Here is a 23,642-nt window from a genome sequence, read left to right on the forward strand (position 1 = left end):
CAGGTTTAAGGGATTCTTCCTTCAGCTAAAACATGCATGTGGAACCCAGAGTATGATCCACCGTGTGATCGGGAAACGTGTTCAAATGTGTCTCAGTTTTCGTCCCCTGGTACTCGGGTGCAACATTCCAGACGCTTTACTAACACTCTCCCCACTTGGAGAGTCAGTGCCTTTAACCTCCTGTTTGGCCCAGTTTGCAATTTCTGCGGGAAATGAACAGGAATAGGGAGAACCAATGAGAGACTAGCTGGAGGTGTCTGGACGGGCAAATTTAACTCTCATTTCCCACCAGGAAGAGGAATTAACCAAAGGCTCAGCTTGCCGTGCCGGAACCACACTAGGGCCTGAAGCAATCCTGCAGTGTTGCGGCCAGCTCACAATAAAGAGAGCTGAAGAAAGGAGCTCAGGGGCACTGTCATTCACAAACCTGCAGAGTTATAAATGACAGCTATCGTCCAAAAATATATTGAAGTAAGGCTGCCAAGAGCACTTGAAAGCGGGGCAGAATTGCAGGACACCGATTTCAGGAGGTAGACTGGAATTGCATGAAAAGCATAGGAAAAGAGGCAGAACGTCCACAATGATGCACTTGGCCAAAAAGGGCGTATGCGTTTTTTCCTGAATATATTCAGGATAAAACGCATACGCCCTTTTTGGCCAACCAAGCAAGCTTGCAAAGGAAATCTGCACTACAATGAAGTCTCACTGCCCCCCGGGCAAAAGGGCCATCTGAAAAAAGTGTAAAATCCAGAAAGGCAGGACAGGCCATGGAGAACTGGGAGCCTTGTTATGCTGATGGGCGGGATGTAAATTGCCAACAGCCACTCTGGAGAAGTGTATGGTGTTTCCTGAAACATCTAAAAAACAAAGCAACAGAGCCTAGGGCACTTCCACTTATGCTCCTATAGCTTAGGGAAATTCAAATCAAAAAGACACAGCCACCCCAAAGTTTGGGACGGCTCTGTTTACAAGAACCTCGTTTATGGTACAAGTTCAATATCACAGAAAGCGAAAAATGAATAAAGAATTTGTGGTACTTACGTACAATGCAATATCACTCAGCAATGAAATCTATGTCATCAGGCCCATAGCAGCATAATGAGTGGACTCAGGTACGATGATTCTAAGAGAAATAAGTCACACAGAAAAAGAAATATCATAAGGTATCACTAATACACGGAATGTAAACTTGGCTACCCAGGAACTGAATTACAAAACAGAACAGGGTCTCAAATGTAGAAAACCAACTTATGCTTGCTTAAGGGGAAAGGTGAGTTGGGGTGCTGCATAAAACCAGAGATTGAAATTAGCACAGATACCGTTCCATAAGCCAAATATGTAATAGAAAAGAGCTACTCCTTGCTCAACGAAGTGGACTCAACACCCCATATTAAACGCCTAAGAATATACCTGACTAGTAAGAATCTTAAAACCTATGGATTTACATGTCTCCGAAAGAGAATCAAGCGTGTGTACAGCAGCATAAACGCAGCAGTGATAGGATTAGTGAGGTTCGGTGAGCAAATGCAGACCCTTTGAAGTCATATTGCATGGTACCCATTCCATGGGTCTCAACTCTCCAGGTTTAAGGGATTCTTCCTTCAGCTAAAACATCCATACGGAACCCAGAGTATGATCCACCGTGTGATCGGGAAACGTGTTCAAATGTGTCTCAGTTTTCGTCCCCTGGTACTCGGGTGCAACATTCCAGACGCTTTACTAACACTCTCCCCACTTGGAGAGTCAGTGCCTTTAACCTCCTGTTTGGCCCAGTTTGCAATTTCTGCGGGAAATGAACAGGAATAGGGAGAACCAATGAGAGACTAGCTGGAGGTGTCTGGACGGGCAAATTTAACTCTCATTTCCCACCAGGAAGAGGAATTAACCAAAGGCTCAGCTTGCCATGCCAAAACCACACTAAGGCCTGAAGCAATCCTGCGGTGTTGTGGCCAGCTCACAATAAAGAGAGTTGAAGAAAGGAGCTCAGGGGCACTGTCATTCACAAACTTGCAGAGTTATAAATGACAGCTATCGTCCAAAAATATATTGAAGTAAGGCTGCCAAGAGGACTTGAAAGCGGGTCAGAATTGCAGGAAACCGATTTCAGGAGGTAGACTGGAATTGCATGAAAAGCATAGGAAAAGAGGCAGAAAGTCCACAATGATGCACTTGGCCAAAAAGGGCGTATGCGTTTTTTCCTGAATATATTCAGGAAAAAACGCATACGCCCTTTTTGGCCAACCAAGCAAGCTTGCAAAGGAAATCTTCACTACAATGAAGTCTCACTGCCCCCCGGGCAAAAGGGCCATCTGAAAAAAGTGTAAAATCCAGAAAGGCAGGACAGGCCATGGAGAACTGGGAGCCTTGTTATGCTGATGGGCGGGATGTAAATTGCCAACAGCCACTCTGGAGAAGTGTATGGTGTTTCCTGAAACATCTAAAAAACAAAGCAACAGAGCCTAGGGCACTTCCACTTATGCTCCTATAGCTTAGGGAAATTAAAATCAAAAAGACACAGCCACCCCAAAGTTTGGGACGGCTTTGTTTACAAGAACCTCGTTTATGGTACAAGTTCAATATCACAGAAAGCGAAAAATGAATAAAGAATTTGTGGTACTTACGTACAATGCAATATCACTCAGCAATGAAATCTATGTCATCAGGCCCGTAGCAGCATAATGAGTGGACTCAGGTACGATGATTCTAAGAGAAATAAGTCACACAGAAAAAGAAATATCATAAGGTATCACTAATACACCGAATGTAAACTTGGCTACCCAGGAACTGAATTACAAATCAGAACAGGGTCTCAAATGTAGAAAACCAACTTATGCTTGCTTAAGGGGAAAGGTGAGTTGGGGTGCTGCATAAAACCCGAGATTGAAATTAGCACAGATACCGTTCCATAAGCCAAATATGTAATAGACAAGAGCTACTCCTTCCTCAACGAAGTGGACTCAACACCCCATATTAAACGCGTAAGAATATACCTGACTAGTAAGAATCTTAAAACCTATGGATTTACATGTCTCCGAAAGAGAATCAAGAGTGTGTACAGCAGCATAAACGCAGCAGTGATAGGATTAGTGAGGTTCGGTGAGCAAATGCAGACCCTTTGAAGTCATATTGCATGGTACCCATTCCATGGGTCTCAACTCTCCAGGTTTAAGGGATTCTTCCTTCAGCTAAAACATGCATGTGGAACCCAGAGTATGATCCACCGTGTGATCGGGAAACGTGTTCAAATGTGTCTCAGTTTTTGTCCCCTGGTACTCGGGTGCAACATTCCAGACGCTTTACTGACACTCTCCCCACTTGGAGAGTCAGTGCCTTTAACCTCCTGTTTGGCCCAGTTTGCAATTTCTGCGGGAAAAGAACAGGAATAGGGAGAACCAATGAGAGACTAGCTGGAGGTGTCTGGACGGGCAAATTTAACTCTCATTTCCCACCAGGAAGAGGAATTAACCAAAGGCTCAGCTTGCCGTGCCGGAACCACACTAGGGCCTGAAGCAATCTTGCTGTGTTGCGGCCTGCTCACAAGAAAGCGAGTTGAACAAAGGAGCTCAGGGTCACTGTCATTCACAAACCTGCAGAGTTATAAATGACAGCTATCGTCCAAAAATATATTGAAGTAAGGCTGCCAAGAGGACTTGAAAGCGGGGCAGAATTGCAGGACACCGATTTCAGGAGGTAGACTGGAATTGCATGAAAAGCATAGGAAAAGAGGCAGAACGTCCACAATGATGCACTTGGCCAAAAAGGGCGTATGCGTTTTTTTCCTGAATATATTCAGGAAAAAACGCATACGCCCTTTTTGGCCAACCAAGCAAGCTTGCAAAGGAAATCTGCACTACAATGAAGTCTCACTGCCCCCGGGGCAAAAGGGCCATCTGAAAAAAGTGTAAAATCCAGAAAGGCAGGACAGGCCATGGAGAACTGGGAGCCTTGTTATGCTGATGGGCGGGATGTAAATTGCCAACAGCCACTCTGGAGAAGTGTATGGTGTTTCCTGAAACATCTAAAAAACAAAGCAACAGAGCCTAGGGCACTTCCACTTATGCTCCTATAGCTTAGGGAAATTCAAATCAAAAAGACACAGCCACCCCAAAGTTTGGGACGGCTCTGTTTACAAGAACCTCGTTTATGGTACAAGTTCAATATCACAGAAAGCGAAAAATGAATAAAGAATTTGTGGTACTTACGTACAATACAATATCAGTCAGCAATGAAATCTATGTCATCAGGTCCGTAGCAGCATAATGAGTGGACTCAGGTACGATGATTCTAAGAGAAATAAGTCACACAGAAAAAGAAATATCATAAGGTATCACTAATACACGGAATGTAAACTTGGCTACCCAGGAACTGAATTACAAAACAGAACAGGGTCTCAAATGTAGAAAACCAACTTATGCTTGCTTAAGGGGAAAAGTGAGTTGGGTTGCTGCATGAAACCAGAGATTGAAATGAGCACAGATACCGTTCCATAAGCCAAATATGTAATAGACAAGAGCTACTCCTTGCTCAACGAAGTGGACGCAGCACCCCATATTAAACGCCTAAGAATATACCTGACTAGTAAGAATCTTAAAACCTATGGATTTACATGTCTCTGAAAGAGAATCAAGCGTGTGTACAGCAGCATAAATGCAGCAGTGATAGGATTGGTGAGGTTCGGTGAGCAAATGAAGACCCTTTGAAGTCATATAGCATGGTACCCATTCCATGGGTCTCAACTCTCCAGGTTTAAGGGATTCTTCCTTCAGCTAAAACATGCATATGGAACCCAGAGTATGATCCACCGTGTGATCGGGAAACGTGTTCAAATGTGTCTCAGTTTTCGTCCCCTGGTACTCGGGTGCAACATTCCAGATGCTTTACTAACACTCTCCCCACTTGGAGAGTCAGTGCCTTTAACGTCCTGTTTGGCCCAGTTTGCAATTTCTGCGGGAAATGAACAGGAATAGGGAGAACCAATGAGAGACTAGCTGGAGGTGTCTGGACGTGCAAATTTAACTCTCATTTCCCACCAGGAAGAGGAGTTAACCAAAGACTCAGCTTGCCGTGCCGGAACCACACTAGGGCCTGAAGCAATCTTGCGGTGTTGCGGCCAGTTCACAAGAAAGCGAGTTGAACAAAGGAGCTCAGGGGCACTGTCATTCACAAGCCTGCAGAGTTATAAATGACAGCTACCGTCCAAAAATATATTGAAGTAAGGCTGCCAAGAGGACTTGAAAGCGGGGCAGAATTGCAGGAAACTGATTTCAGGAGGTAGACTGGAATTGCATGAAAAGCATAGGAAAAGAGGCAGAACGTCCACAATGATGCACTTGGCCAAAAAGGGCGTATGCGTTTTTTCCTGAATATATTCAGGAAAAAACGCATACGCCCCTTTTGGCCAACCAAGCAAGCTTGCAAAGGAAATCTGCACTACAATGAAGTCTCACTGCCCCCGGGGCAAAAGGGCCATCTGAAAAAAGTGTAAAATCCAGAAAGGCAAGACAGGCCATGGAGAACTGGGAGCCTTGTTATGCTGATGGGCGGGATGTAAATTGCCAACAGCCACTCTGGAGAAGTGTATGGTGTTTCCTGAAACATCTAAAAAACAAAGCAACAGAGCCTAGGGCACTTCCACTTATGTTCCTATAGCTTAGGGAAATTAAAATCAAAAAGTCACAGCCACCCCAAAGTTTGGGACGGCTCTGTTTACAAGATCCTCGTTTATGGTACAAGTTCATTATCACAGAAAGCGAAAAATGAATAAAGAATTTGTGGTACTTACGTACAAGGCAATATCACTCAGCAATGAAATCTATGTCATCAGGCCCTTAGCAGCATAATGAGTGGACTCAGGTACGATGATTCTAAGAGAAATAAGTCACACAGAAAAAGAAATATCATAAGGTATCACTAATACATGGAATGTAAACTTGGCTACCCAGGAACAGAATTACAAAACAGAACAGGGTCTCAAATGTAGAAAACCAACTTATGCTTGCTTAAGGGGAAAGGTGAGTTGGGGTGCTGCATAAAACAAGAGATTGAAATTAGCACAGATACCATTCCATAAGCCAAATATATAATAGACAAGAGCTACTCCTTCCTCAACGAAGTGGACTCAACACCCCATATTAAACGCCTAAGAATATACCTGACTAATAAGAATCTAAAAACCTATGGATTTTCATGTCTCCAAAAGAGAATCAAGCGTGTGTACAGCAGCATAAACGCAGCAGTGATAGGATTGGTGAGGTTCGGTGAGCAAATGCAGACACTTTGAAGTCATATTGCATGGTACCCATTCCATGGGTCTCATCTCTCCAGGTTTAAGGGATTCTTCCTTCAGCTAAAACATGCATGTGGAACCCAGAGTATGATCCACCGTGTGATCGGGAAACGTGTTCAAATATGTCTCAGTTTAAGTCCCCTGGTACTCGGGTGCAACATTCCAGACGCTTTACTAACACTCTCCCCACTTGGAGAGTCAGTGCCTTTAACCTCCTGTTTGGCCCAGTTTGCAATTTCTGCGGGAAATGAACAGGAATAGGGAGAACCAATGAGAGACTAGCTGGAGGTGTCTGGACGGGCAAATTTAACTCTCATTTCCCACCAGGAAGAGGAATTAACCAAAGGCTCAGCTTGCCATGCCAAAACCACACTAGGGCCTGAAGCAATCCTGTGCTGTTGCGGCCAGCTCACAATAAAGAGAGTTGAAGAAAGGAGCTCAGGGGCACTGTCATTCACAAACATGCAGAGTTATAAATGACAGCTATCGTCCAAAAATATATTGAAGTAAGGCTGCCAAGAGCACTTGAAAGCGGGGCAGAATTGCAGGACACCGATTTCAGGAGGTAGACTGGAATTGCATGAAAAGCATAGGAAAAGAGGCAGAACGTCCACAATGATGCACTTGGCGAAAAAGGGCGTATGCGTTTTTTTCCTGAATATATTCAGGAAAAAACGCATACGCCCTTTTTGGCCAACCAAGCAAGCTTGCAAAGGAAATCTGCACTACAATGAAGTCTCACTGCCCCCCGGGCAAAAGGGCCATCTGAAAAAAGTGTAAAATCCAGAAAGGCAGGACAGGCCATGGAGAACTGGGAGCCTTGTTATGCTGATGGGCGGGATGTAAATTGCCAACAGCCACTCTGGAGAAGTGTATGGTGTTTCCTGAAACATCTAAAAAACAAAGCAACAGAGCCTAGGGCACTTCCACTTATGCTCCTATAGCTTAGGGAAATTCAAATCAAAAAGACACAGCCACCCCAAAGTTTGGGACGGCTCTGTTTACAAGAACCTCGTTTATCGTACAAGTTCAATATCACAGAAAGCGAAAAATGAATAAAGAATTTGTGGTACTTACGTACAATGCAATATCACTCAGCAATGAAATCTATGTCATCAGGCCCGTAGCAGCATAATGAGTGGACTCAGGTACGATGATTCTAAGAGAAATAAGTCACACAGAAAAAGAAATATCATAAGGTATCACTAATACACGGAATGTAAACTTGGCTACCCAGGAACTGAATTACAAAACAGAACAGGGTCTCAAATGTAGAAAACCAACTTATGCTTGCTTAAGGGGAAAGGTGAGTTGGGGTGCTGCATAAAACCAGAGATTGAAATTAGCACAGATACCGTTCCATAAGCCAAATATGTAATAGAAAAGAGCTACTCCTTGCTCAACGAAGTGGACTCAACACCCCATATTAAACGCCTAAGAATATACCTGACTAGTAAGAATCTTAAAACCTATGGATTTACATGTCTCCGAAAGAGAATCAAGCGTGTGTACAGCAGCATAAACGCAGCAGTGATAGGATTAGTGAGGTTCGGTGAGCAAATGCAGACCCTTTGAAGTCATATTGCATGGTACCCATTCCATGGGTCTCAACTCTCCAGGTTTAAGGGATTCTTCCTTCAGCTAAAACATCCATACGGAACCCAGAGTATGATCCACCGTGTGATCGGGAAACGTGTTCAAATGTGTCTCAGTTTTCGTCCCCTGGTACTCGGGTGCAACATTCCAGACGCTTTACTAACACTCTCCCCACTTGGAGAGTCAGTGCCTTTAACCTCCTGTTTGGCCCAGTTTGCAATTTCTGCGGGAAATGAACAGGAATAGGGAGAACCAATGAGAGACTAGCTGGAGGTGTCTGGACGGGCAAATTTAACTCTCATTTCCCACCAGGAAGAGGAATTAACCAAAGGCTCAGCTTGCCATGCCAAAACCACACTAAGGCCTGAAGCAATCCTGCGGTGTTGTGGCCAGCTCACAATAAAGAGAGTTGAAGAAAGGAGCTCAGGGGCACTGTCATTCACAAACTTGCAGAGTTATAAATGACAGCTATCGTCCAAAAATATATTGAAGTAAGGCTGCCAAGAGGACTTGAAAGCGGGTCAGAATTGCAGGAAACCGATTTCAGGAGGTAGACTGGAATTGCATGAAAAGCATAGGAAAAGAGGCAGAAAGTCCACAATGATGCACTTGGCCAAAAAGGGCGTATGCGTTTTTTCCTGAATATATTCAGGAAAAAACGCATACGCCCTTTTTGGCCAACCAAGCAAGCTTGCAAAGGAAATCTTCACTACAATGAAGTCTCACTGCCCCCCGGGCAAAAGGGCCATCTGAAAAAAGTGTAAAATCCAGAAAGGCAGGACAGGCCATGGAGAACTGGGAGCCTTGTTATGCTGATGGGCGGGATGTAAATTGCTAACAGCCACTCTGGAGAAGTGTATGGTGTTTCCTGAAACATCTAAAAAACAAAGCAACAGAGCCTAGGGCACTTCCACTTATGCTCCTATAGCTTAGGGAAATTAAAATCAAAAAGACACAGCCACCCCAAAGTTTGGGACGGCTTTGTTTACAAGAACCTCGTTTATGGTACAAGTTCAATATCACAGAAAGCGAAAAATGAATAAAGAATTTGTGGTACTTACGTACAATGCAATATCACTCAGCAATGAAATCTATGTCATCAGGCCCGTAGCAGCATAATGAGTGGACTCAGGTACGATGATTCTAAGAGAAATAAGTCACACAGAAAAAGAAATATCATAAGGTATCACTAATACACCGAATGTAAACTTGGCTACCCAGGAACTGAATTACAAATCAGAACAGGGTCTCAAATGTAGAAAACCAACTTATGCTTGCTTAAGGGGAAAGGTGAGTTGGGGTGCTGCATAAAACCCGAGATTGAAATTAGCACAGATACCGTTCCATAAGCCAAATATGTAATAGACAAGAGCTACTCCTTCCTCAACGAAGTGGACTCAACACCCCATATTAAACGCGTAAGAATATACCTGACTAGTAAGAATCTTAAAACCTATGGATTTACATGTCTCCGAAAGAGAATCAAGAGTGTGTACAGCAGCATAAACGCAGCAGTGATAGGATTAGTGAGGTTCGGTGAGCAAATGCAGACCCTTTGAAGTCATATTGCATGGTACCCATTCCATGGGTCTCAACTCTCCAGGTTTAAGGGATTCTTCCTTCAGCTAAAACATGCATGTGGAACCCAGAGTATGATCCACCGTGTGATCGGGAAACGTGTTCAAATGTGTCTCAGTTTTTGTCCCCTGGTACTCGGGTGCAACATTCCAGACGCTTTACTGACACTCTCCCCACTTGGAGAGTCAGTGCCTTTAACCTCCTGTTTGGCCCAGTTTGCAATTTCTGCGGGAAAAGAACAGGAATAGGGAGAACCAATGAGAGACTAGCTGGAGGTGTCTGGACGGGCAAATTTAACTCTCATTTCCCACCAGGAAGAGGAATTAACCAAAGGCTCAGCTTGCCGTGCCGGAACCACACTAGGGCCTGAAGCAATCTTGCTGTGTTGCGGCCTGCTCACAAGAAAGCGAGTTGAACAAAGGAGCTCAGGGTCACTGTCATTCACAAACCTGCAGAGTTATAAATGACAGCTATCGTCCAAAAATATATTGAAGTAAGGCTGCCAAGAGGACTTGAAAGCGGGGCAGAATTGCAGGACACCGATTTCAGGAGGTAGACTGGAATTGCATGAAAAGCATAGGAAAAGAGGCAGAACGTCCACAATGATGCACTTGGCCAAAAAGGGCGTATGCGTTTTTTTCCTGAATATATTCAGGAAAAAACGCATACGCCCTTTTTGGCCAACCAAGCAAGCTTGCAAAGGAAATCTGCACTACAATGAAGTCTCACTGCCCCCGGGGCAAAAGGGCCATCTGAAAAAAGTGTAAAATCCAGAAAGGCAGGACAGGCCATGGAGAACTGGGAGCCTTGTTATGCTGATGGGCGGGATGTAAATTGCCAACAGCCACTCTGGAGAAGTGTATGGTGTTTCCTGAAACATCTAAAAAACAAAGCAACAGAGCCTAGGGCACTTCCACTTATGCTCCTATAGCTTAGGGAAATTCAAATCAAAAAGACACAGCCACCCCAAAGTTTGGGACGGCTCTGTTTACAAGAACCTCGTTTATGGTACAAGTTCAATATCACAGAAAGCGAAAAATGAATAAAGAATTTGTGGTACTTACGTACAATACAATATCAGTCAGCAATGAAATCTATGTCATCAGGTCCGTAGCAGCATAATGAGTGGACTCAGGTACGATGATTCTAAGAGAAATAAGTCACACAGAAAAAGAAATATCATAAGGTATCACTAATACACGGAATGTAAACTTGGCTACCCAGGAACTGAATTACAAAACAGAACAGGGTCTCAAATGTAGAAAACCAACTTATGCTTGCTTAAGGGGAAAAGTGAGTTGGGTTGCTGCATGAAACCAGAGATTGAAATGAGCACAGATACCGTTCCATAAGCCAAATATGTAATAGACAAGAGCTACTCCTTGCTCAACGAAGTGGACGCAGCACCCCATATTAAACGCCTAAGAATATACCTGACTAGTAAGAATCTTAAAACCTATGGATTTACATGTCTCTGAAAGAGAATCAAGCGTGTGTACAGCAGCATAAATGCAGCAGTGATAGGATTGGTGAGGTTCGGTGAGCAAATGAAGACCCTTTGAAGTCATATAGCATGGTACCCATTCCATGGGTCTCAACTCTCCAGGTTTAAGGGATTCTTCCTTCAGCTAAAACATGCATATGGAACCCAGAGTATGATCCACCGTGTGATCGGGAAACGTGTTCAAATGTGTCTCAGTTTTCGTCCCCTGGTACTCGGGTGCAACATTCCAGATGCTTTACTAACACTCTCCCCACTTGGAGAGTCAGTGCCTTTAACCTCCTGTTTGGCCCAGTTTGCAATTTCTGCGGGAAATGAACAGGAATAGGGAGAACCAATGAGAGACTAGCTGGAGGTGTCTGGACGTGCAAATTTAACTCTCATTTCCCACCAGGAAGAGGAGTTAACCAAAGACTCAGCTTGCCGTGCCGGAACCACACTAGGGCCTGAAGCAATCTTGCGGTGTTGCGGCCAGTTCACAAGAAAGCGAGTTGAACAAAGGAGCTCAGGGGCACTGTCATTCACAAGCCTGCAGAGTTATAAATGACAGCTACCGTCCAAAAATATATTGAAGTAAGGCTGCCAAGAGGACTTGAAAGCGGGGCAGAATTGCAGGAAACTGATTTCAGGAGGTAGACTGGAATTGCATGAAAAGCATAGGAAAAGAGGCAGAACGTCCACAATGATGCACTTGGCCAAAAAGGGCGTATGCGTTTTTTCCTGAATATATTCAGGAAAAAACGCATACGCCCCTTTTGGCCAACCAAGCAAGCTTGCAAAGGAAATCTGCACTACAATGAAGTCTCACTGCCCCCGGGGCAAAAGGGCCATCTGAAAAAAGTGTAAAATCCAGAAAGGCAAGACAGGCCATGGAGAACTGGGAGCCTTGTTATGCTGATGGGCGGGATGTAAATTGCCAACAGCCACTCTGGAGAAGTGTATGGTGTTTCCTGAAACATCTAAAAAACAAAGCAACAGAGCCTAGGGCACTTCCACTTATGTTCCTATAGCTTAGGGAAATTAAAATCAAAAAGTCACAGCCACCCCAAAGTTTGGGACGGCTCTGTTTACAAGATCCTCGTTTATGGTACAAGTTCATTATCACAGAAAGCGAAAAATGAATAAAGAATTTGTGGTACTTACGTACAAGGCAATATCACTCAGCAATGAAATCTATGTCATCAGGCCCTTAGCAGCATAATGAGTGGACTCAGGTACGATGATTCTAAGAGAAAAAGGTCACACAGAAAAAGAAATATCATAAGGTATCACTAATACATGGAATGTAAACTTGGCTACCCAGGAACAGAATTACAAAACAGAACAGGGTCTCAAATGTAGAAAACCAACTTATGCTTGCTTAAGGGGAAAGGTGAGTTGGGGTGCTGCATAAAACAAGAGATTGAAATTAGCACAGATACCATTCCATAAGCCAAATATATAATAGACAAGAGCTACTCCTTCCTCAACGAAGTGGACTCAACACCCCATATTAAACGCCTAAGAATATACCTGACTAATAAGAATCTAAAAACCTATGGATTTTCATGTCTCCAAAAGAGAATCAAGCGTGTGTACAGCAGCATAAACGCAGCAGTGATAGGATTGGTGAGGTTCGGTGAGCAAATGCAGACACTTTGAAGTCATATTGCATGGTACCCATTCCATGGGTCTCATCTCTCCAGGTTTAAGGGATTCTTCCTTCAGCTAAAACATGCATGTGGAACCCAGAGTATGATCCACCGTGTGATCGGGAAACGTGTTCAAATATGTCTCAGTTTAAGTCCCCTGGTACTCGGGTGCAACATTCCAGACGCTTTACTAACACTCTCCCCACTTGGAGAGTCAGTGCCTTTAACCTCCTGTTTGGCCCAGTTTGCAATTTCTGCGGGAAATGAACAGGAATAGGGAGAACCAATGAGAGACTAGCTGGAGGTGTCTGGACGGGCAAATTTAACTCTCATTTCCCACCAGGAAGAGGAATTAACCAAAGGCTCAGCTTGCCATGCCAAAACCACACTAGGGCCTGAAGCAATCCTGTGCTGTTGCGGCCAGCTCACAATAAAGAGAGTTGAAGAAAGGAGCTCAGGGGCACTGTCATTCACAAACATGCAGAGTTATAAATGACAGCTATCGTCCAAAAATATATTGAAGTAAGGCTGCCAAGAGCACTTGAAAGCGGGGCAGAATTGCAGGACACCGATTTCAGGAGGTAGACTGGAATTGCATGAAAAGCATAGGAAAAGAGGCAGAACGTCCACAATGATGCACTTGGCGAAAAAGGGCGTATGCGTTTTTTTCCTGAATATATTCAGGAAAAAACGCATACGCCCTTTTTGGCCAACCAAGCAAGCTTGCAAAGGAAATCTGCACTACAATGAAGTCTCACTGCCCCCCGGGCAAAAGGGCCATCTGAAAAAAGTGTAAAATCCAGAAAGGCAGGACAGGCCATGGAGAACTGGGAGCCTTGTTATGCTGATGGGCGGGATGTAAATTGCCAACAGCCACTCTGGAGAAGTGTATGGTGTTTCCTGAAACATCTAAAAAACAAAGCAACAGAGCCTAGGGCACTTCCACTTATGCTCCTATAGCTTAGGGAAATTCAAATCAAAAAGACACAGCCACCCCAAAGTTTGGGACGGCTCTGTTTACAAGAACCTCGTTTATGGTACAAGTTCAATATCACAGAAAGCGAAAAATGAATAAAGAATTTGTGGTACTTACGTACAATGCAATATCACTCAGCAATGAAATCTATGTCATCAGGCCTGTAGCAGCATAATGAGTGGACTCAGGTACGATGATTCTAAGAGAAATAAGTCACACAGAAAAAGAAATATCATAAGGTATCACTAATACACGGAATGTAAACTTGGCTACCCAGGAACTGAATTACAAAACAGAACAGGGTCTCAAATGTAGAAAACCAACTTATGCTTGCTTAAGGGGAAAGGTGAGTTGGGGTGCTGCATAAAACCAGAGATTGAAATTAGCACAGATACCGTTCCATAAGCCAAATATGTAATAGACAAGAGCTACTCCTTGCTCAACGAAGTGGACTCAACACCCCATATTAAACGCCTAAGAATATAGCTGACTAGTAAGAATCTTAAAACCTATGGATTTACATGTCTCCGAAAGAGAATCAAGCGTGTGTACAGCAGCATAAACGCAGCAGTGATAGGATTGTTGAGGTTCGGTGAGCAAATGCAGACCATTTGAAGTCATATTGCATGGCACCCATTCCATGGGTCTCAACTCTCCAGGTTTAAGGGATTCTTCCTTCAGCTAAAACATGCATGTGGAACCCAGAGTATGATCCACCGTGTGATCGGGAAACGTGTTCAAATGTGTCTCAGTTTTCGTCCCCTGGTACTCGGGTGCAACATTCCAGACGCTTTACTAACACTCTCCCCACTTGGAGAGTCAGTGCCTTTAACGTCGTGTTTGGCCCAGTTTGCAATTTCTGCGGGAAATGAACAGGAATAGGGAGAACCAATGAGAGACTAGCTGGAGGTGTCTGGACGGGCAAATTTAACTCTCATTTCCCACCAGGAAGAGGAATTAACCAAAGGCTCAGCTTGCCGTGCCGGAACCACCCTAGGGCATGAAGCAATCCTGCGGTGTTGCGGCCAGCTCACAATAAAGAGAGTTGAAGAAAGGAGCTCAGGGGCACTGTCATTCACAAACCTGCAGAGTTATAAATGACAGCTATCGTCCAAAAATATATTGAAGTAAGGCTGCCAAGAGCACTTGAAAGCGGGGCAGAATTGCAGGAAACCGATTTCAGGAGGTAGACTGGAATTGCATGAAAAGCATAGGAAAAGAGGCAGAACGTCCACAATGATGCACTTGGCCAAAAAGGGCGTATGTGTTTTTTCCTGAATATATTCAGGAAAAAACGCATACGCCCTTTTTGGCCAACCAAGCAAGCTTGCAAAGGAAATCTGCACTACAATGAAGTCTCACTGCCCCCCGGGCAAAAGGGCCATCTGAAAAAAGTGTAAAATCCAGAAAGGCAGGACAGGCCATGGAGAACTGGGAGCCTTGTTATGCTGATGGGCGGGATGTAAATTGCCAACAGCCACTCTGGAGAAGTGTATGGTGTTTCCTGAAACATCTAAAAAACAAAGCAACAGAGCCTAGGGCACTTCCACTTATGCTCCTATAGCTTAGGGAAATTCAAATCAAAAAGACACAGCCACCCCAAAGTTTGGGACGGCTCTGTTTACAAGAACCTCGTTTATGGTACAAGTTCAATATCACAGAAAGCGAAAAATGAATAAAGAATTTGTGGTACTTACGTACAATGCAATATCACTCAGCAATGAAATCTATGTCATCAGGCCGGTAGCAGCATAATGAGTGGACTCAGGTACGATGATTCTAAGAGAAATAAGTCACACAGAAATAGAAATATCATAAGGTATCACTAATACACGGAATGTAAACTTGGCTACACAGGAACTGAATTACAAAACAGAACAGGGTCTCAAATGTAGAAAACCAACTTATGCTTGCTTAAGGGAAAGGTGAGTTGGGGTGCTGCATGAAACCAGAGATTGAAATTAGAACAGATACCGTTCCATAAGCCAAATATGTAATAGACAAGAGCTACTCCTTCCTCAACGAAGTGGACACAACACCCCATATTAAACGCCTAAGAATATACCTGACTAGTAAGAATCTTAAAACCTATGGATTTACATGTCTCTGAAAGAGAATCAAGAATGTGTACAGCAGCATAAATGCAGCAGTGATAGGATTGGTGAGGTTCACTGAGCAATTGCAGACCCTTTGAAGTCATATAGCATGGTACCCATTCCATGGGTCTCAACTCTCCAGGTTTAAGGGATTCTTCCTTCAGCTAAAACATGCATGTGGAACCCAGAGTATGATCCACCGTGTGATCGGGAAACGTGTTCAAATGAGTCTCAGTTTTCGTCCCCTGGTACTCGGGTGCAACATTCCAGACGCTTTACTAACACTCTCCCCACTTGGAGAGTCAGTGCCTTTAACCTCCTGTTTGGCCCAGTTTGCAATTTCTGCGGGAAATGAACAGGAATAGGGAGAACCAATGAGAGACTAGCTGGAGGTGTCTGGACGGGCAAATTTAACTCTCATTTCCCACCAGGAAGAGGAATTAACCAAAGGCTCAGCTTGCCGTGCCGGAACCACACTAGGGCCTGAAGCAATCCTGCGGTGTTGCGGCCAGCTCACAATAAAGAGAGTTGAAGAAAGGAGCTCAGGGGCACTGTCATTCACAAACCAGCAGAGTTATAAATGACAGCTATCGTCCAAAAATATATTGAAGTAAGGCTGCCAAGAGCACTTGAAAGCGGGGCAGAATTGCAGGACACCGATTTCAGGAGGTAGACTGGAATTGCATGAAAAGCATAGGAAAAGAGGCAGAACGTCCACAATGATGCACTTGGCCAAAAAGGGCGTATGCGTTTTTTCCTGAATATATTCAGGAAAAAACGCATACGCCCTTTTTGGCCAACCAAGCAAGCTTGCAAAGGAAATCTGCACTACAATGAAGTCTCACTGCCCCACAGGCAAAAGGGCCATCTGAAAAAAGTGTAAAATCCAGAAAGGCAGGACAGGCCATGGAGAACTGGGAGCCTTGTTATGCTGATGGGCGGGATGTAAATTGCCAACAGCCACTCTGGAGAAGTGTATGGTGTTTCCTGAAACATCTAAAAAACAAAGCAACAGAGCCTAGGGCACTTCCACTTATGCTCCTATAGCTTAGGGAAATTCAAATCAAAAAGACACAGCCACCCCAAAGTTTGGGACGGCTCTGTTTACAAGAACCTCGTTTATGGTACAAGTTCAATATCACAGAAAGCGAAAAATGAATAAAGAATTTGTGGTACTTACGTACAATACAATATCAGTCAGCAATGAAATCTATGTCATCAGGTCCGTAGCAGCATAATGAGTGGACTCAGGTACGATGATTCTAAGAGAAATAAGTCACACAGAAAAAGAAATATCATAAGGTATCACTAATACACGGAATGTAAACTTGGCTACCCAGGAACTGAATTACAAAACAGAACAGGGTCTCAAATGTAGAAAACCAACTTATGCTTGCTTAAGGGGAAAAGTGAGTTGGGTTGCTGCATGAAACCAGAGATTGAAATGAGCACAGATACCGTTCCATAAGCCAAATATGTAATAGACAAGAGCTACTCCTTGCTCAACGAAGTGGACGCAGCACCCCATATTAAACGCCTAAGAATATACCTGACTAGTAAGAATCTTAAAACCTATGGATTTACATGTCTCTGAAAGAGAATCAAGCGTGTGTACAGCAGCATAAATGCAGCAGTGATAGGATTGGTGAGGTTCGGTGAGCAAATGAAGACCCTTTGAAGTCATATAGCATGGTACCCATTCCATGGGTCTCAACTCTCCAGGTTTAAGGGATTCTTCCTTCAGCTAAAACATGCATATGGAACCCAGAGTATGATCCACCGTGTGATCGGGAAACGTGTTCAAATGTGTCTCAGTTTTCGTCCCCTGGTACTCGGGTGCAACATTCCAGATGCTTTACTAACACTCTCCCCACTTGGAGAGTCAGTGCCTTTAACGTCCTGTTTGGCCCAGTTTGCAATTTCTGCGGGAAATGAACAGGAATAGGGAGAACCAATGAGAGACTAGCTGGAGGTGTCTGGACGTGCAAATTTAACTCTCATTTCCCACCAGGAAGAGGAGTTAACCAAAGACTCAGCTTGCCGTGCCGGAACCACACTAGGGCCTGAAGCAATCTTGCGGTGTTGCGGCCAGTTCACAAGAAAGCGAGTTGAACAAAGGAGCTCAGGGGCACTGTCATTCACAAGCCTGCAGAGTTATAAATGACAGCTACCGTCCAAAAATATATTGAAGTAAGGCTGCCAAGAGGACTTGAAAGCGGGGCAGAATTGCAGGAAACTGATTTCAGGAGGTAGACTGGAATTGCATGAAAAGCATAGGAAAAGAGGCAGAACGTCCACAATGATGCACTTGGCCAAAAAGGGCGTATGCGTTTTTTCCTGAATATATTCAGGAAAAAACGCATACGCCCCTTTTGGCCAACCAAGCAAGCTTGCAAAGGAAATCTGCACTACAATGAAGTCTCACTGCCCCCGGGGCAAAAGGGCCATCTGAAAAAAGTGTAAAATCCAGAAAGGCAAGACAGGCCATGGAGAACTGGGAGCCTTGTTATGCTGATGGGCGGGATGTAAATTGCCAACAGCCACTCTGGAGAAGTGTATGGTGTTTCCTGAAACATCTAAAAAACAAAGCAACAGAGCCTAGGGCACTTCCACTTATGTTCCTATAGCTTAGGGAAATTAAAATCAAAAAGTCACAGCCACCCCAAAGTTTGGGACGGCTCTGTTTACAAGATCCTCGTTTATGGTACAAGTTCATTATCACAGAAAGCGAAAAATGAATAAAGAATTTGTGGTACTTACGTACAAGGCAATATCACTCAGCAATGAAATCTATGTCATCAGGCCCGTAGCAGCATAATGAGTGGACTCAGGTACGATGATTCTAAGAGAAATAAGTCACACAGAAAAAGAAATATCATAAGGTATCACTAATACATGGAATGTAAACTTGGCTACCCAGGAACAGAATTACAAAACAGAACAGGGTCTCAAATGTAGAAAACCAACTTATGCTTGCTTAAGGGGAAAGGTGAGTTGGGGTGCTGCATAAAACAAGAGATTGAAATTAGCACAGATACCATTCCATAAGCCAAATATATAATAGACAAGAGCTACTCCTTCCTCAACGAAGTGGACTCAACACCCCATATTAAACGCCTAAGAATATACCTGACTAATAAGAATCTAAAAACCTATGGATTTTCATGTCTCCAAAAGAGAATCAAGCGTGTGTACAGCAGCATAAACGCAGCAGTGATAGGATTGGTGAGGTTCGGTGAGCAAATGCAGACACTTTGAAGTCATATTGCATGGTACCCATTCCATGGGTCTCATCTCTCCAGGTTTAAGGGATTCTTCCTTCAGCTAAAACATGCATGTGGAACCCAGAGTATGATCCACCGTGTGATCGGGAAACGTGTTCAAATATGTCTCAGTTTAAGTCCCCTGGTACTCGGGTGCAACATTCCAGACGCTTTACTAACACTCTCCCCACTTGGAGAGTCAGTGCCTTTAACCTCCTGTTTGGCCCAGTTTGCAATTTCTGCGGGAAATGAACAGGAATAGGGAGAACCAATGAGAGACTAGCTGGAGGTGTCTGGACGGGCAAATTTAACTCTCATTTCCCACCAGGAAGAGGAATTAACCAAAGGCTCAGCTTGCCATGCCAAAACCACACTAGGGCCTGAAGCAATCCTGCGGTGTTGCGGCCAGCTCACAATAAAGAGAGTTGAAGAAAGGAGCTCAGGGGCACTGTCATTCACAAACATGCAGAGTTATAAATGACAGCTATCGTCCAAAAATATATTGAAGTAAGGCTGCCAAGAGCACTTGAAAGCGGGGCAGAATTGCAGGACACCGATTTCAGGAGGTAGACTGGAATTGCATGAAAAGCATAGGAAAAGAGGCAGAACGTCCACAATGATGCACTTGGCGAAAAAGGGCGTATGCGTTTTTTTCCTGAATATATTCAGGAAAAAACGCATACGCCCTTTTTGGCCAACCAAGCAAGCTTGCAAAGGAAATCTGCACTACAATGAAGTCTCACTGCCCCCCGGGCAAAAGGGCCATCTGAAAAAAGTGTAAAATCCAGAAAGGCAGGACAGGCCATGGAGAACTGGGAGCCTTGTTATGCTGATGGGCGGGATGTAAATTGCCAACAGCCACTCTGGAGAAGTGTATGGTGTTTCCTGAAACATCTAAAAAACAAAGCAACAGAGCCTAGGGCACTTCCACTTATGCTCCTATAGCTTAGGGAAATTCAAATCAAAAAGACACAGCCACCCCAAAGTTTGGGACGGCTCTGTTTACAAGAACCTCGTTTATCGTACAAGTTCAATATCACAGAAAGCGAAAAATGAATAAAGAATTTGTGGTACTTACGTACAATGCAATATCACTCAGCAATGAAATCTATGTCATCAGGCCTGTAGCAGCATAATGAGTGGACTCAGGTACGATGATTCTAAGAGAAATAAGTCACACAGAAAAAGAAATATCATAAGGTATCACTAATACACGGAATGTAAACTTGGCTACCCAGGAACTGAATTACAAAACAGAACAGGGTCTCAAATGTAGAAAACCAACTTATGCTTGCTTAAGGGGAAAGGTGAGTTGGGGTGCTGCATAAAACCAGAGATTGAAATTAGCACAGATACCGTTCCATAAGCCAAATATGTAATAGACAAGAGCTACTCCTTGCTCAACGAAGTGGACTCAACACCCCATATTAAACGCCTAAGAATATAGCTGACTAGTAAGAATCTTAAAACCTATGGATTTACATGTCTCCGAAAGAGAATCAAGCGTGTGTACAGCAGCATAAACGCAGCAGTGATAGGATTGTTGAGGTTCGGTGAGCAAATGCAGACCATTTGAAGTCATATTGCATGGCACCCATTCCATGGGTCTCAACTCTCCAGGTTTAAGGGATTCTTCCTTCAGCTAAAACATGCATGTGGAACCCAGAGTATGATCCACCGTGTGATCGGGAAACGTGTTCAAATGTGTCTCAGTTTTCGTCCCCTGGTACTCGGGTGCAACATTCCAGACGCTTTACTAACACTCTCCCCACTTGGAGAGTCAGTGCCTTTAACCTCCTGTTTGGCCCAGTTTGCAATTTCTGCGGGAAATGAACAGGAATAGGGAGAACCAATGAGAGACTAGCTGGAGGTGTCTGGACGGGCAAATTTAACTCTCATTTCCCACCAGGAAGAGGAATTAACCAAAGGCTCAGCTTGCCATGCCGGAACCACACTAGGGCCTGAAGCAATCCTGCGGTGTTGCGGCCAGCTCACAATAAAGAGAGTTGAACAAAGGAGCTCAGGGGCAATGTCATTCACAAACCAGCAGAGTTATAAATGACAGCTATCGTCCAAAAATATATGGAAGTAAGGCTGCCAAGAGGACTTGAAAGCGGGGCAGAATTGCAGGAAACCGATTTCAGGAGGTAGACTGGAATTGCATGAAAAGCATAGGAAAAGAGGCAGAACGTCCACAATGATGCACTTGGCCAAAAAGGGCGTATGCGTTTTTTCCTGAATATATTCAGGAAAAAACGCATATGCCCTTTTTGGCCAACCAAGCAAGCTTGCAAAGGAAATCTGCACTACAATGAAGTCTCACTGCCCCCCGGGCAAAAGGGCCATCTGAAAAAAGTGTAAAATCCAGAAAGGGAGGACAGGCTATGGAGAACTGGGAGCCTTGTTATGCTGATGGGCGGGATGTAAATTGCCAACAGCCACTCTGGAGAAGTGTATGGTGTTTCCTGAAGCATCTAAAAAACAAAGCAACAGAGCCTAGGGCACTTCCACTTATGCTCCTATAGCTTAGGGAAATTAAAATCAAAAAGACACAGCCACCCCAAAGTTTGGGACGGCTCTGTTTACAAGAACCTCGTTTATGGTACAAGTTCAATATCACAGAAAGCGAAAAATGAATAAAGAATTTGTGGTACTTACGTACAAGGCAATATCACTCAGCAATGAAATCTATGTCATCAGGCCCGTAGCAGCATAATGAGTGGACTCAGGTACGATGATTCTAAGAGAAATAAGTCACACAGAAAAAGAAATATCATAAGGTATCACTAATACACGGAATGAAAACTTGGCTACCCAGGAACTGAATTACAAATCAGAACAGGGTCTCAAATGTAGAAAACCAACTTATGCTTGCTTAAGGGGAAAGGTGAGTTGGGGTGCTGCATAAAACCAGAGATTGAAATTAGCACAGATACCGTTCCATAAGCCAAATATGTAATAGACAAGAGCTACTCCTTCCTCAACGAAGTGGACTCAACACCCCATATTAAACGCCTAAGAATATACCTGACTAGTAAGAATCTTAAAACCTATGGATTTACATGTCTCTGAAAGAGAATCAACCATGTGTACAGCAGCATAAATGCAGCAGTGATAGGATTGTTGAGGTTCGGTGAGCAAATGCAGACCCTTTGAAGTCATATTGCATGGTACCCATTCCATGGGTCTCAACTCTCCAGGTTTAAGGGATTCTTCCTTCAGCTAAAACATGCATGTGGAACCCAGATTATGATCCACTGTGTGATTGGGAAACGTGTTCAAATGTGTCTCAGTTTTGGTCCCCTGGTACTCGGGTGCAACATTCCAGACGCTTTACTAACACTCTCCCCACTTGGAGAGTCAGTGCCTTTAACGTCGTGTTTGGCACAGTTTGCAATTTCTGCGGGAAATGAACAGGAATAGGGAGAACCAATGAGAGACTAGCTGGAGGTGTCTGGACGGGCAAATTTAACTCTCATTTCCCACCAGGAAGAGGAATTAACCAAAGGCTCAGCTTGCCGTGCCGGAACCACCCTAGGGCATGAAGCAATCCTGCGGTGTTGCGGCCAGCTCACAATAAAGAGAGTTGAAGAAAGGAGCTCAGGGGCACTGTCATTCACAAACCTGCAGAGTTATAAATGACAGCTATCGTCCAAAAATATATTGAAGTAAGGCTGCCAAGAGCACTTGAAAGCGGGGCAGAATTGCAGGAAACCGATTTCAGGAGGTAGACTGGAATTGCATGAAAAGCATAGGAAAAGAGGCAGAACGTCCACAATGATGCACTTGGCCAAAAAGGGCGTATGTGTTTTTTCCTGAATATATTCAGGAAAAAATGCATACGCCCTTTTTGGCCAACCAAGCAAGCTTGCAAAGGAAATCTGCACTACAATGAAGTCTCACTGCCCCCCGGGCAAAAGGGCCATCTGAAAAAAGTGTAAAATCCAGAAAGGCAGGACAGGCCATGGAGAACTGGGAGCCTTGTTATGCTGATGGGCGGGATGTAAATTGCCAACAGCCACTCTGGAGAAGTGTATGGTGTTTCCTGAAACATCTAAAAAACAAAGCAACAGAGCCTAGGGCACTTCCACTTATGCTCCTATAGCTTAGGGAAATTAAAATCAAAAAGACACAGCCACCCCAAAGTTTGGGACGGCTCTGTTTACAAGAACCTCGTTTATGGTACAAGTTCAATATCACAGAAAGCGAAAAATGAATAAAGAATTTGTGGTACTTACGTACAATGCAATATCACTCAGCAATGAAATCTATGTCATCAGGCCGGTAGCAGCATAATGAGTGGACTCAGGTACGATGATTCTAAGAGAAATAAGTCACACAGAAATAGAAATATCATAAGGTATCACTAATACACGGAATGTAAACTTGGCTACACAGGAACTGAATTACAAAACAGAACAGGGTCTCAAATGTAGAAAACCAACTTATGCTTGCTTAAGGGAAAGGTGAGTTGGGGTGCTGCATGAAACCAGAGATTGAAATTAGAACAGATACCGTTCCATAAGCCAAATATGTAATAGACAAGAGCTACTCCTTCCTCAACGAAGTGGACACAACACCCCATATTAAACGCCTAAGAATATACCTGACTAGTAAGAATCTTAAAACCTATGGATTTACATGTCTCTGAAAGAGAATCAAGCATGTGTACAGCAGCATAAATGCAGCAGTGATAGGATTGGTGAGGTTCACTG

The sequence above is a fragment of the Lagenorhynchus albirostris genome, chromosome 1 (genome assembly GCF_949774975.1).
Source record: "Lagenorhynchus albirostris chromosome 1, mLagAlb1.1, whole genome shotgun sequence".
Taxonomy (NCBI): domain Eukaryota; kingdom Metazoa; phylum Chordata; class Mammalia; order Artiodactyla; family Delphinidae; genus Lagenorhynchus; species Lagenorhynchus albirostris.